Here is a 16135-nt window from a genome sequence, read left to right on the forward strand (position 1 = left end):
TTCTTCTTTATAGTTGCTTTCTAAATATTTACTTCTATCTAGAGAAAAATAAAGTGTGGAAACTTTGATATGCTTAAAAAATATAGAAAGATATTTTTTATTTACTGCAATCAGTATTTTTATTGACATATGGTTGATTTACAATGTGTGAATTTCTGCTGTGTAGCAGTGATTCAATTATACATATATACACATTTCTTTTTTAATAGTCTATTCCGTTAAGGTTTATCAAAGGATATTGAGTATAGTTCCTTGTGCTGTAAAGTAGAACCTAGTTGTTTATTCATTCTATGTATAAAAGCGTACATCTGCCCAACCTCCGTCTCTCCCCCAACCCCCTCCCCCATGGCAACCACCAGTTTGTTCTGTATGTCCATGATTTCAGTTTCATAGATCAGTTTGTATCATATTTTAGAATCCACATGTAAATGATATCATGTAGTATTTATCTTTCTGACTTCACATAGTGTGATAATCTCTAGTTCCATTCATGTTGCTGCAAGTAGCATTATTTCATTCTTTTTTTCCCCAAAGATTATTTAATTTTTTGACTGTGGTGGGTCTTCATTGCTGCATGCAGGCTTTCTTCAGTTGTGCTGAGCAGGGGCTACTTTGCATTGTAGTGTGCAGCCTTCTCATTGAGGTGGCTTCTCTTGTTACAGAGCACAGGGTCCAGGTGCTCAGGCTTCAGTAGTTGTAGCTTGCAGGCTCCAGAGTGCTGGCTCATTATTGTTCCGCACGGGCTCAGCAGCTCCCCAGCACAGGGGACCCTTCTGTACCAGGGGTCAAACCAGTGTCCCTTGCATTGCAAGGCAGATTCTTAACCACTTGTCCAGTAGTTCCCAGACCAGGGAAGCCCTGTCTTGTTCTTTTTTTGTGGATGAGTAGTATTCTGTTCTGTATATATATATGTACCACATCTTTTTACAGGTTTTTCTATTAAATGGTAGTCTTGGTGATGCAGAATTCTATTATATTTTCTGTTGACCAATCATGATACAGTGGTATTGAGTGAGTAATAGTTACATAATCACAACAGTAAAATATTTTGATCAGTTTTCACAGTCAGTAGCCAGACAATAAAAGATAATTACAATTGCAAGCCATAATGGGAACATGATTAGTCTAACAATAAAATAATTACATACAGTTTGGAGGGGGGGGGGGTCAAGCAGAGTGATGTGATAAGGGAAAATGCATACATGCACATATTTTCATCTACCCAGCCAGTGTATGTCTTTTGTTTGATACATTTAATCCATTTACCTTTGAGGTAATTATTGATATGTATGATCCTATTACCATTTTCTTAATTGTTTTGGGTTTATTTTCTGTAGGTCTTTTCCTTCTCTTCTGTTTACTGCCTAGAAAGTTCCTTTAACGTTTATTGTAAAGCTGGTTTGGTGGTGCTGAATTCTCTTTACTTGTCTGGAAAGCTTGATTTCTCCATCAAATCTAAATGAGAGTCTTGAATTCTTTTTCAGGAAGGTTGCCTATCTCCACTTCATTTAGTTGTTTTTGGGGGGTTTTTATCTTGTCCCTTCCTCTGGGACATAACTTTCTGCTTTTTCATCCTGATTAACTTTCTTTAATGTGGTTTTTGTTCTAGCCCCAGTGAACTCTGGTTCTTCTGTCTTGCTCTGGTGGGCAGGGTCTTGCTCAGTAAATCTTTAATCCAATTATTTGCTAATGGGTGGGGTTGTGCTCCCTCCCTGTTAGTTGTTTGGCCTGAGGATACCCAGCCCTGGGGTCTAAGGGCTCTGTTTTTGCTGTTGTTCAGTTGCCCAGTTCTGACTCTTTGCCACCCCATGAACTGCAGCGGGCCAGGCCTCCGTGTCCCACACCATCTCCCAGAGTTTGCCCAAGTTCATGTCCATTGCATCAGTGGTGCCATCCAGCCATCTCATTCTCTGACACCTTCTTCTGCCCTCAATCTTTCCCAGCATCCAGGGTCTTTTCCAGTGAGTCGACTGTTCACATCAGGTGACCAAAATATTGTAGCTTCAGCATCAGTCCTTCCAATGAATATTCAGGGTTGATTTCCTTTAAGACAGACTGGTTTGATCTTCTTGCTGTCCAAGGGACTCTAAAGAGTCTTCTCCAGCACCACAGTTCAAAGGCATCAATTCTTCTGCACTCTGCCTTCTCTGTGGTCCAACTCTCACAATCATACGTGATCATTGGAAAGACCATAACCTTAACTATATGGACCTTTGTCAGCAGAGTGATGTCTTTGCTTTTCAACACACTATCTAGGCTTGTCATGCCTTTCATGCCAAGAGGCATTTGTCTTCTGATTTCATGACCACGGTCCCCATCCACGGTGATTTTAGAGCCCAAGAAGAAGACGTCTGTTACTTCTTCCATCTTTTCCTCTTCTATTTGCCATGAAGTGATGCGGCCGAATGCCATGATCTTAGTTTTTTCAGTATTTACTTTTAAGCTGGCTTTTTCACTCTCCTCCTTCACCCTCATCGAGAGGTTCTTTAGTTCCTCTTTGCTTTCTGCCGTTAGAGTGGTATCATCTGCATACATGAGGTTGTTGATGTTTCTCCTGTTGTAACTCATCCAGCCTGGCATCTTTCATGATGTGCTCTGTGTATAAGTTAAATAAACAGGGTGACAACAGACAGCCTTGTCATACTCCTTTCTCAATCCTGAACTAGCCAGTTGTTCCATACAGGGTTCTAACTGATGCTTCTTGACTTGCATACATGTTTCTCAGGAGACAGGTAAGAGGTCTAGTATTCCCATCTCTTTAAGATTTTTCCAGTTTTTTATGATCCACACAGTGCAAGGCTTTAGCATAGTTAATGGAACAGGTAGATGTTTTTCTAGGAATTCCTTTGTTTTCTCTGTGATCCAGCAAATGTTGGCAATTTGATCTCTGGTTCCTCTGCCTTTTCTAAACCCAGCTTGGATATCTGGAAGTTCTTGGTTCATGTAATGCAGAAGCATACCATGCAAAATTTTAAGCATGATCTTAAATGGCAACCCACTCCAGTATTCTTGCCTTGAAAATCCTATGGACAGAAGAGCCTGGCAGGCTATACAGTCCATGAGGTTGTGAAGAGTCAGACATGAATGAGCAATTTGACTTTGCCTTACTTTAGTAGCGTGGGAAATGAGTGCAATTGTCCAGTGGTTTGAACATTCTTTAGTACTGTCCTTCTTGGGATTGGGATGAGGATTGACCTTTTCCAGTCCTGTAGTCACTGCTAGGTCTTCCAGATTTGTGGACATGTTGAGTGCAGCACTTTGATAGCATATCTTTGGGGGTTTTAAATAGCTCTACTGGAATTCCATCACATCCATTACTAACTTTATTGACAGCAGTGCTTTTTAAGGCCCACTTGACTTCACACTCCAGAATGTCTGGCTCTCTGGTTAATTTTTGTACAGTTCTTTATGTATGCTTCTGGCTTCATTTAATCTCTTTGGCTTCTACTAGGTCGCTCTTGTTTCTGTCCTTTATTTGTGCCCATCTTTGGATGAATTGTTCCCTTGATATTTCCAGTTTTCCTGAAGCTCTAGTCTTTCCCCTTCTGTTGTTTTCCTGTATTTCTTTGCATCATTCATTGAAGAAGGCCTTCTTGTCTCTCCTTGCTATTCTCTAGAACTCTGCGTTGAGCTGAGTCTACCTTTCCCTTTCTCCCTTGCTTTTCGCTTTTCCTCTTTAGATAACCACTTTGCCTTCTTGTTGGGGTGGGTTTGTTCACTGCCTTCTGAACTGTATTACAGACCTCTGTCCATAGTTCTTCAGGCATGCTGTTTACTGGATCTAATCCCTTAAATCTATTCATTACCTCGATTGCATATTCATAGGGAATTCAAGTCGTACCTGGCTCAGTTCAGTTCAGTCTCAGTCGTGTCCGACTCTTCACAACCCCATGAATCGCAGCACGCCAGGCCTCCCTGTCCATCACCAACTCCTGGAGTTCACCCAGACCCACGTCCATCAAGTCAGTGATGCCATCCAGCCATCTCATCCTCTGTCGTCCCCTTTTCCTCCTGCCCCCAATCCCTCTCAGCATCAGAGTCTTTTCCAGTGAATCAACTCTTCACATGAGGTGGCCAAAGTACTGGAGTTTCAGCTTCAGCATCATTCCCTCCAAAGAAATCCCAGGGCTGATCTCCTTCAGAATGGACTGGTTGGATCTCCTTGCAGTCCAAGGGACTCTCAAGAGTCTTCTCCAGCACCACAGTTCAAAAGCATCAATTCTTCAGCGCTCAGCCTTCTTCACAGTCCAACTCTCACATCCATACATGACCACAGGAAAAACCATAGCCTTGATTAGACAGACCTTTGTTGGCAAAGTAATATCTCTGCTTTTGAATATGCTGTCTAGGTTGGTCATAACTGTCCTTCCAAGGAGTAAGCGTCTTTTAATTTCATGGCTGCAGTCACCATCTGCAGTGATTTTGGAGCCCAAAAAAATAAAGTCTGACACTGTTTCCACTGTTTCCCCATCTATTTCCCATGAAGTGATGGGACCAGTTGCCATGATCTTCGTTTTCTGAATGCTTTAAGCCAACTTTTTCACTCTCCACTTTCATCGAGAGGCTTTTTAGTTCCTCTTCACTTTCTGCCATAAGGGTGGTGTCATCTGCATATCTGAGGTTATTGATATTTCTCCTGGCAATCTTGATTCCAGCTTGTGTTTCTTCCAGTCCAGCGTTTCTCATACCTGGCTAGCCTGGTGCTTTTCCCCACTTTATAGTTTAAGCCTGAATTTTGCTTTGAGAAGCTGATCTGAGCCACAGTCAGCTCCAGGTCTTGATTTTGCTGACTCTAAAGAACTTCTCCATCTTTGGCTACAAAGAATGTAATCAATTTGATTTCGGTATTGACCCTTTGGTAATGTCCATTTGTAAAGTCATCTCTTGTATTGTTTCAAAAGGATGTTTGCTATGACCAGTGCATTCTCTTGGCAGAATTCAGTTAGCCTTTGCCCTGCTTCTTTTTGTGCTCCAAGACCAAACTTGCCTGTTATTCCTGGTATCTTGACTTCCTGTTTTTGCATTCCAATCCCCAGTGATGAAAAGAACATATTTTTTTGGTGTTAGTTCTAGGAGATCTTCTAGGTCTTCAAGGAACTGACCTTAAATCTATTCATTACCTCGACTGCTTATTCATAGGGAATTTAAGTCGTACTTGGCTCAGTTCAGTTCAGTCTCAGTCGTGTCCGACTCTTCACGACCCCATGAATTGCAGCACGACAGGCCTCCCTGTCCATCACCAACTCCCGGAGTTCACCCAGACCCACGTCCATTGAGTCAGTGATGGTGGTAGGGGCATAGACTTGAATTACTATGATGTTGAATGGCTTGCCTTGGAAACAAACCCAGATCATTCTGTGGTTTTTGAGGTTGCACCCAAGGACGGCATTTCAGATTGTTTTGTTGATTATGAGGACTGCTCCATTTCTTCTAAGGGATTCTTGCCCAAAGTAGTAGATATAATGGTCTTCTGAATTAACTTCGTCCATTCCCGTCCACTTTAGTTCATGGATTCCTAAGATGTCTATGTTTACTCTAGCCATCTCCTGCTTGACCATGTCCAATTTACCTTGATTCATGGACCTAATATTCCAGGTTCCTATGCCATACTGTTCTTTGCAGCATCACATTTTACTTTCATCACCAGACAAATCCACAACTGAGCATCATTTCCACTTTGGCCAAGCCACTTCATTCTTTCTGGGGCTATTAGTAGATGTCCTCTGCTCTTTCCTAGTAGCATAGTGGACACCTTCTGGCCTGGAGGACTAATCCTTTAGTGTCGTATCTTTTTGTCTTTTTATACAGTTCAGGAGGTTCTCATGGCAAGTATACTGGGATTATTTGCCATTCCCTCCTCCAGTGGATCATGTTTTGTCAGGACTCTCTACTGTGACCCATCTGTCTTGGGTGGCCCTACATGGCATGGCTCATAGCTTCATTGAGTTACACAAGCCGCTTTGCCACAACAAGCCAGTAATCTGTGAAGGGCTCTGTAGTAGGGTTAATGGTGACCCCCAGGAGGGCTTACACCAAGGGGAACCTTTCATGACTACTACTGCCAGTGCTCCAGTCCCAGTGATGAGCCCCTGCCAACCCAAACCTCCACAGGAGACCCTCCACAACTAGCAGGGGTTTTGGTCAGTATCCTGTGGAGTCACTGCTCCTTTCCTCTGGTTTCTGGTGCAGGCAAGATTTTGTTTTTGTGCCCTCCAAGACTGGAGTCCCTGTTTCCCCTAGTCCTGTGTAAGTCCTGTAATCAAATCCCGCTGGCCTTCAAGGTCAGATTCCCCAGGCCGGGAACCCTGATGTGGGGTTCAGAACCTGTACAACAATGGGAAAACTTCTTTGGTATTATTCTCCAGTTTGTGGATCACCCACCTGGTGGTCATTGGATTTTATTTTATTGTGATTACGCCCCTCCTACTGTCTCTCTGCAGCAGCTTCTTTGTGGATGTGGGATATCTTTTGATGGGTTCCATTATCCTCCTTTCAATGGTTGTTCAATAGCTAGTTGTGATTTTGGTGTTCTCACAGGAGAAGATGAGCACCCATCCTTCTATTCTGCCACCTTAAACTGGAACTACCACATTTTTATTCGTTCATCTGTGGAAGGTCATTTAGGTTGTTTCCATGACTGGGCTATTGTAAGTAATGCTGCTGTGAACATAAACATGCAAGTATCTTTTTGAATTTGCATTTTGCTGGATCACATGGTAATTCTATCTTTAGTTTTTTGAGGAACTTCCATTCTGTTTTCCATAGTGGCTCTACCAACTTATATTCCCAGCAATAGAGTAGAAAGGTCCCCTTTTCTCCACATCTCCTCCTGCATTTGTTATTTATATGGAGTTTTTAGCAGTGGCGATTTTGGTGTGAAGTGGTACCTCATTGTAGTTTTAATCTGCACTTCTCTAGTAACTAGCAGTGTTGAGCATCTTTTCATGTGCTTATTGGATGTCTGTATTTCTTCTCTGGAGAAATACCTATTTAGGTGTTATGTCCCTTTATCAATTGGGTTGTTGATTTTGTGTTACTGAGTTGTTCGAGTTGTTGTATTTTGGAAATTAAGCCCTTGTCGATCTCATCATTTTCAAATATTTTCTCCCATTCTGTAGATTGTCTTTTCATTTTGTTTATGGTTTTTCCTTTGCTCTGCAAAAGCTTCTGAGTTTCATTAGGTTTCATTTGTTTATTTTCTTTTTGTTTTCATTACGAGGTGGGTTAGAAAAGATCTTGCTGTGATTTGTGTCAGTGTTCTGCCTGTGTTTTCCCTTAAGAGTTTTATAGTATCTGGCCTTATATTTAGGTCTTTAATCCATTTTGAGCTTATTTTTCTGTGTGGTGTCAGGGAGTATTCTAATTTCATTCTTCTACATGTAGCTGTCCAGTTTTCCGGGAACCACTGTCTTTTCTCCATTGTATATTCTTGCCTCCTTTATCATAGAGTGTGTGTATGTGTGCTTAGTCGTGTCCAAGTCTTTGCAACACCATGGAATGTAGCCTGCCAGACTCCTCTGTCCATGTAATTTTCAAGGCAAGATTACTGGAGAGGGTTGCCATTTGCTATTCCAGGCCATATTCTTGACCCAGGGATCAAACCCATGACTCTGGCATCTCCTGCATTGACAGCTGTATTCTTTACCACTGCACTGTGTGGGAAGCCCTTGTCATAATTACGTGAACATAAGTGTGTGGGTTTATCTCTGGACATTCTGTCCTGTTCCATTGATCTATATTTCTATTCCTGTGTCAGTCCCATACTGTTTTTATTTTTATTTTTTTTATTTTATTTTTAAACTTTACATAATTAGTTTTGCCAAATATCAAAATGAATCCATCACAGGTATACATGTGCTCCCCATCCTGAACCCTCCTCCCTCCTCCCTCCCCATACCATCTCTCTGGGTCGTCCCAGTGCACTAGCCCCAAGCATCCAGTATCGTGCATTGAACCTGGACTGGCATCTCGTTTCATACATGATATTTTACATGTTTCAATGCCATTCTCCCAAATCTTCCCACCCTCTCCCTCTCCCACAGAGTCCATAAGACTGTTCCATACACCAGTGTCTCTTTTGCTGTCTCGTACACAGGGTTATTGTTATCATCTTTCTAAATTCCATATATATACTGATGTTAAATTGGATTGCTTACTTAATTTCTCTTTCCAGTCTTTCATTGTTAGCCTATAGAAAGGCAACAGATTTCAGTGTATTCATTTTGTATCCTGAAACTTTAATACTGAATTCATTGGTGAGCTCTAGTAGTTTTCCAGTAGCATTTTTAGGATTTTCTGTGTATCGTGTCATCTGCAATCAGTGATAATTTTACTTCTTATTTCCAATTGAGATCCCTGTTAACTTTTTTTCTTCTCTGATTGCTGCAGCAGGACTTCATAAACTATGTTGAATTACAGTGGTGAGAGTGCATATCCTTGACTTGTTTCTGATCTTCGAGGAAATGCTTTCAGCTTTTTACTGTTGAGTATGATGTTAGCTGTGGGTTTGTCATATATTTCCTATATGCTGAGGTAGGTTCCTTCTGTGCCTACTTTCTAGAGTTTTGTTTTTTGTTTTTTTATAAATGGGTGTTTAAGTTTTCTTCAAAAGCTTTTTCTGCATCTATTGAGATGATCATATATTTTTCTTCTTCAGTTTGTTAATGTGATATATCACACTGATTTGTAGATATTGATAAAACCTTATATCCTTGAAATAAATACCACTTGATCATGATGTATGATCCTTTTAATATACTATAAAGTTCAGATTGCTGGTATTATGTTGAGGATTTTTGCGTCTGTATTCATCAGTGACATTGACCTGTAATTTTCTTTTTTTGTGATATCGTCTGATTTTGGTATCAGGTTGATGATGGGCTCATAGAATGAGTTTGGGAGTGTTCCTTCCTCTGCAATTTTTGGGAATAATTTCAAAAGAGTGGGTGTTAACTCTTCTCTAAATGTTTGATAGAATTAGCCTGTGAAGCCTTCAGGTCCTGGACCTTTGTTTGTTGGGAGATTTTTAATCACAGTTTCAATACTTGTGAAGTCTGTTTATATTTTGTTTCTTCCTGCTCAATTTTGGAAAATTATACCTAAGTATTATTCCATTTCTTCTAGAATGTCTGTTTTATTGGTATATAGTTGCTTGTAGTAGTCTTTTATGATCCTTTGTATTTTTATTGTGTCTGTTGTAACTTGTTCTTTTTCATTTCTTTTATTATTGATTTGAGCCCTTTCACCTTTTTTCTTGATGAGTCTGGCTAAAGATTTATCAATTTAGTTAACTTTTCAAAGAACCAGGCTTTAGTTTCATTGATCTTTGCTGTTTTCTTCATCTCTATTTCATTCATTTCTGCTCTGATCTTTATGATTTCTTTTCCCCTCTTTCAGTTTTATTTTTTCTTTCTCTAGTTGCTTTAAGTATAAGGCTAGGTTGTGAATTTGAGACTTTTTCTTGTTTCTGGAAGTAAGATTGGATTGCTATAAACTTCCCTCTTAGGACTGCTTTTGCTGCATCCCATAGGTTTTTGGATCATCATTTTTGTTTTTATTTGTCTCTAGGCATTTTTTGATTGCTTCTTTTTTATTTCTTCAGTGACCCATTAGTTATTTAATAGCATACTGTTTAGCCTACATGTGTTTGTTTTTTATAGTTTTTCCTGTACTTGATTTCTGACCTCATAGCATTGTGGTTGGAAAAGATACTTGGTATGGTTTCAAGTTTCATAAATTTACTGAGTCTTGCTTTTTGGTCCAAGATATCAATCCTGGAAAGCATTGCATGTGCCCTTGAGAAGCATATATATTTGCTGCTTTTGAATGGAATGGTCTATAAGTATCAGTTAAGGCCATCAGGAATAATATGTCATTTAAGGCCTGTGTTTCTCTGTTGATTTTCTGTCTGGATGATCTTTCCATTGATGAAAGTGGGCTGTTAAAGTCCGCTACTATTGTATTACTGTTGATGTCTTCTTTTATGGCTGTTAATATTTGCCTTATATATTGAGGTGGTCCTATGTTCAGGACATTTATATTAATGATATACCTTCTTGGATTGATCCCTTTATCATTATGTACCATCCTTCTTTGTCTTTTGTAATAGACTTTATTTTAAACTCTATTTTGTCATATGGCAGTGAGTTTGAGATTTTTCTTATATCCAGGGGTAAGATTGTATTGCTATAAACGTCCCTCTTAGAACTGTTTTTGTTTTGCTTAGAACTCTTTGGCTCTCTTTAAATTCCATTTGTATGGAATGGCAGTACAGAGCATGATACAATTTTTTTAACTTTTTTTTTAATATGTTGATTTAAAATATTGTTAAGTTTCAGGTGTTTGTTGAATCTGAACATTGAGCAAAGAATATTTCAGAATATTGAGCAGAGTTCTTCTGCTAAATAGTAAATCCTTGTTGCTTATCTATTTTATGTGTAGTGTTTTGTATCTGTTAATCCCGTACTCCTAGTTTATCACTCCCAACAATGTTCCCTTTTAGTAACTTTGTTACATGAATCTGCTTCTGTTTTGTATATATAGATTCATGTCTATTATTTCTTAGATTCCACTTACAGTTAGTATCTTGTATTAGTCTTTCTCTGATTCACTTAACTAAGTATTCATTAGATCCATCTATGTTGCTTCACATGGCAATATTTCATTCCTCTTTATGTCTGAGTAATATTCCATTGTAAATATATACCACAGCTTCTTAAGTCAGTGGTTTATTTCTGAGAACGTGGATTGTTTCTACAGTGCCTTAGTTTTTGTGAATAGTAGTGCTGTGAACATTGTTAGATATGTATCTTTTTGAATTAGAGTTTATGTCTTTCTGGATATGTACCCAAGCTTTGTGCAGTGGCACTGTTGTAGCCAGTGAGGTTTATCCAAGGTATGATTATTGTTAATTGGATATATAACCAGGAGTAGGATTATTGGATCATGTGGTTGTTCTATTTTCAGTTTTTTAAGGAACCTCCATATTTTTTCCCATAGTGGCTGCACCAGTTTACATTCCCACTAGCTGTGTAGAAGGTTCCCTTTTCTCCACATACTCGCCAACATTTACTGTTTGTAGACTTACTGCTGATGGCCATATGAAGTGATACCACACTGTATTTTGATTTGCATTTCTCTAAGAGTTAGTGCTCCTTGGAAGAAAAGTTATGACCAACCTAGATAGCATATTCAAAAGCAGAGACATTACTTTGCCAACAAAGGTCCGTCTAGTCAAGGCTATGGTTTTTCCAGTGGTCATGTATGGATGTGAGAGTTGGATTGTGAAGAAAGCTGAGTGCCGAAGAATTGATGCTTTTGAACTGTGGTGTTGGAGAAGACTCTTGAGAGTCCCTTGGACTGCAAGGAGATCCAACCAGTCCATTCTAAGGGAGATGAGTCCTGGGTGTTCATTGGAGGGACTGATGCTGAGGCTGAAACTCCAGTACTTTGGCCACCTCATGCAAAGAGTTGACTCATTGGAAAAGACTCTGATGCTGGGAGGGATTGGGGGCAGGAGGAAAAGGGGATGACAGAGGATGAGATGGCTGGATGGTATCACGGACTAGATGGACATGAGTTTGAGTGAACTCCGAGAGTTGGTGATGGACAGGCAGGCCTGGCGTGCTGCAAGTCATGGGATTGCAAAGAGTCGGACATGACTGAGTGACTGAACTGAACTGAAGAGTTAGTGATGTTGCCTGTTGACCATCTGTCTGTCTTTGGAAAAATGACTCATATCTTCTACCCATTTTTTGATCGGTTTGTTTTTTTTGTTATTCAGTTGTACGAGATGTTCATATATTTTGGAAATAGAGCCCTTGTCAGTCATACCATTTGCAAATTTTTTGTCTCTGTCAATATGTTCTCTTTAATTTTGTTTATGGATTCCTTTGCTATGCTAAAGGTTTTACAAATTTGATTAAATCCCATCTGTTTAATTTTGCTTTTTTATTTTTATTTCTTTTCAACACCAAAAACGTCTTCTATTAGGGTATAGCCAGTTAACAATGTTATGGTTTCAGGTGAACAGTGAATAAATATACACATATCCATTCTCCCCAAAACTCCCCTCCCATCCGTACTGCCACATAACATTTAGCAGAATTCCATGTGCTATACAATAGATCTTTGTTGGTTATCCATTTTAAATATAGCAAATATAGCAGTATGTACTTGACCTTCCAGAGTCCCTAACTAACCCTTTCCCCTGGCAACCATAAGTTCATTTTCTGTGAGTCTCTTTCTGTTTTGTAAGTAACTTCATTTCTATCATTTCTTTTTAGATTCCACATATAAGGATGTCATGTGATATTTATCCTCTGTCTGACTGCACTCAGTATGACTCTCTCTGGGTCCATACATGTTGCTGCAAAGCATCTTATTTCATTCTTTTTAATGGCTGAGTAATATTCCATTATATATATGTACCACATCTTCTTCACCCAGTCCTCTGTCAGTGGACATTTAGGTTGCTTCCATGTCTTGACTATTATAAACAGTGCTGCAGTGAACATGGGAGTGCATGTATCTTTGGGGACCATGTCTTTCTCTGGATATATGCCCAGGAGTGGGATTACAGGGCCATATGGTAGCTCTATTTTTAAGGAACCTCCACACTGATCTGGAGAAGGAAATGGCAACCCACTCTAGTATTCTTGCCTAGAGAATCCTGTGGACAGAGAAGCCTGGTGAGCTGCTGTCCATGGGGTTGCACAGAGTCGAACACAACTGAAGTGACTTAGCATTCATGCATGCGTTGGAGAAAGAAATGGCAACCCACTCCAGTATTCTTGCCTGGAGAATCCCAACGACAGAGGAGCCTGGTGGGCTGCCGTCGATGGGGTCTCACAGAGTTGGACACTTCTAAAGTGAGTTAGCAGGGGCAGCAGCATACTGATCTCCATAGCAGCTGTATCAATTTACATTCCCACCAAAAGTGCAGAGAGTTCCCTTCTCCATGTTCTCTCCAGCATTTGTGCTTTGTGATTTCTTGATGCTTGATGATAGCCATTATAAAACCTCATTATAGTTTTGACTTGCATTTCTCTAATAACTAGCAGTGTTGAACATCTTTTCATGTGCCTATTGGCCATCTGTATGTCCTCTTTGGAGAAATGTCTGTTCAAGTCCTCTAAACAAAAAAGAACAGATTGTTTGTTTTAATTTTACTAAGTTGTCTGTAAATTTTGGAGACTAATCCCTTATCACTCACATCATTTGCAAGTATTTTCTCCCAATCTGTGGTTGTGTTTTTATTTTGTTTATTGTTTCCTTTGCTGTGCAAAAGCTTTTGAGTTTAAGTAGCTACCATTTGTTTAATTTTGCTTTTATTTCCATTATTCTGGGTGATGGATCAAAAAAAGATCTATTGCTATGATTTTTGTTAGAGAGTGTTTTACCTATGTTTTCCTCTAAGAGTTTTATAGTGCTTGGTCTCACATTTAGATCTTTAATCCATTTTGAGCCTTTTTGTGTATAGACTTAAAGAATGACCTAATTTCTTTTTTTTACACGTAGCTGTTCAGTTTTCCCAGCACCATTCGTTAAAGAGGCTGTCTTTCTAACTTTGTGTAACCTTGCCTCCCTTTGTCATAGATTAATTGACTATAGATGTATATGCATATTTCTCAGTTTTCTGTCCTGTTTCATTTATCTATATTTCTGTTTTGGGGCCAGTACCATACTGTTTCGATGACTGTCACTTTGTAGTTTAGTCTGAAGTCAGGGAACCTGATTCTTCCAGCTCCTTTTTTCAAGATTGCTTTGGCTATTCAGGACTTTTGTGTCTCCATACACATTTGGAGGTTTTTTGTTCTAGTTCTGTGAAAAATGCCATTGGTAATTTGATAGGGATTACATTGAATCTGGATTGCCTTAGGTAGTATAGTCATTTTGACAGTATTGATTTGTCCAATACAAAAACTTTTCAACTGTTTATGTCTTCAGTTTCCTTCATCAGCATATTATAGTTTTGTCTTGGATAGGTTTATTCCTATATTTTTTATTCTTTATGATGCAATGGTAAATGGAATTGCTTTTTGAATTTCTTTTTCTGATCTTTCGTGGTTAGTATATAGAAATGCAGCAGATTTCTGTGTATTTACTTTGTAACCTGCAACTTTACCAAATTCATTGAGTTCTAGTAGTTTTCTGGTAGCTTTAGGATTTTTATGTATAGTATCATGTCAACTGCAAACAGTGACAGTTTAACTTTTTCTTTCCTAATTTGGATTCCCTTTCCTTTTTCTTCTCTGATACCTGCAGCTAGGACTTCTAAAACTATGTTGAGTAAAAGTGATGAGAGTGGACATTCTTGTCTTGTTCCTGATCTTAGAGGAAACACTTTCAGCTTTTCACCACTGCATATGATGATAGCTGTATGTTTGTCTATATCAGCCTTTATTATGTTGAGCTGTGTACCCTCTACACCCACTTTCTGCAGAGTTTTGATCATAAATGGGTGCAGAGTTTTTGCCAAAGCTTTTTCTGCATCTATTGGAATGGTATTGTTTTTATTCTTCAATTTGTTGATATGGTATATCACATTGATTTGATTTGCAGATGTTAAAAAATCCTTGCATCCCTGGGATGAATCCCACTTGATCATAGTATATGATCTTTTTATTGTTGGATACAAATTGCTAGCATTTTGTTGAATTTTTACATCTATGTTCATCGGTGATATTGGCCTATAATTTTCCTTTTTATGTGTTATCTTTGGCTGGTTTTGGTTTCAGGGAGATGGTGAGCTCATTAAAATGAGCTGGGAAATTTTCGTCCCTCTGCAACTTTTTGGAACAGTTTGAGAAGGATAGGTATTAACTCTTCTGTAAATGTTTGATAAAATTTGCCTGTGAAGCCATCAGGTCCTGGGCGTTTGTTTGTTGCAAGGTTTTTAATCATGATTTCAATTTCAGTGCTTGTGATTAGTCTGTTGATATTTTCTTTCTTCTTGGTTTCTGTCTAGGGAGACTGTACCTTTCTGAGAATTTGTCTATTTCTTCCAGGTTGTCCGTTTTACTGGCCTGCAGTTGTTCATTGTAGTCTCTTATGACCCTTGGTATTTCTGGGGTCAGTTGTAACTTCTTTTTCATTCTTAATTTTACTGATTTGAGCCCTCTCCCTTTTTTCTTGATGAGTCTGGCCAAAGATTTATCAATTTTATGTTTTCAAAGAACCAACTTTGAGTTTCATTGATCTTTGTGATTGTTTTCTTTGTCACCATTTCCTTTATTTCTGCTCTGATCTTTATGGTTTCCTTCCATCTACTAACTTTAGGTTTGGTTTGCTGTTCTTTTTCTAGTTGTTTTAGGTGTAAGGTTAGGTTGTTTATTGGAGATTTTTCTTGTTTCTTCAGGTAAGACTATTGTTATAAACGTCCCTTTTAGAACTGTTCTTGCTGCATCCCATGAAGTTTGGACCATTGTGCTTTCACTTTCCTTTGTCTCTAGGCATTCTTTTATTTCTTCAGTGACTCAGTGGTTGTTTAGTGTCAGATTGTTTAGGCGCTACATGTTTGTGTTTCTTAGAGTTTTTTTTTTTCTTGTAGTTTATTTCTAATCTCATGCCGTTGTGAGAAAAGATGCTTGATATGGTTTTGATTTCAAATTTATCAGGGCTCACCTTGTGACCCAGCATGTGGTCAATCCTGGAGAATGTTCCGTGTGCACTTGAAAAAAAATGTGTAGTCTGCTTTTGGATGGAATGCTCCATAAATATCAATTAAGGCCATTTTGTCTAAAGTATCATTTAAGGCCTGTGTTTCCTTATTGATTTTCTGTCTGGTTGATCTGTCTGTTAATGAAAGTGGGGTATAAAAGTCCCCTACTATTATTGTGTTACTGTCAATTTCTCCCTTTACTAGTATTTGTCTTACATACTGAGTTTTTCCTGTGTTGGGTGTGTATGTATCTATAATTGTTACATCATCTTAGATTGAACACTTGGTCATTATCTATTGTCTGTCTTTGTCTCTTATAACAGCTTTGTTTTAAAGTCTATTTTGTCTGATAGGAGTATTGCTACTCCAGCTTTATTATGATTTCCAAATGTTTGAAATACCTTTTCCCATCACCCTACTTTCAGTCAGTAAGTGTCTGTAGGTGTGAGGTGGGTCTCTTGCAGACAACATATA

At 38.9% G+C, this 16135-nt stretch overlaps 1 protein-coding gene, 1 non-coding gene and 1 pseudogene across 7 annotated transcripts in view; all 3 read left to right on the forward strand.

The window, feature by feature from the left end:
* NUDT6 (nudix hydrolase 6) overlaps positions 1 to 16135 on the forward strand; it is a 78247-nt gene that overhangs the window by 13766 nt on the left and 48346 nt on the right. The window lies entirely within an intron of this gene.
* LOC139176824 (chondroitin sulfate N-acetylgalactosaminyltransferase 2-like) overlaps positions 1 to 16135 on the forward strand; it is a 29249-nt pseudogene continuing 13114 nt past the window's right edge.
* On the forward strand, positions 10850 to 10987 carry LOC139176880 (U4 spliceosomal RNA). The gene has a single exon (XR_011561351.1). It is a non-coding gene; the product is annotated as a U4 spliceosomal RNA (small nuclear RNA).

The sequence above is a fragment of the Bos indicus genome, chromosome 17, assembly GCF_029378745.1.
Source record: "Bos indicus isolate NIAB-ARS_2022 breed Sahiwal x Tharparkar chromosome 17, NIAB-ARS_B.indTharparkar_mat_pri_1.0, whole genome shotgun sequence".
Classification (NCBI taxonomy): Eukaryota; Metazoa; Chordata; class Mammalia; order Artiodactyla; family Bovidae; genus Bos; species Bos indicus.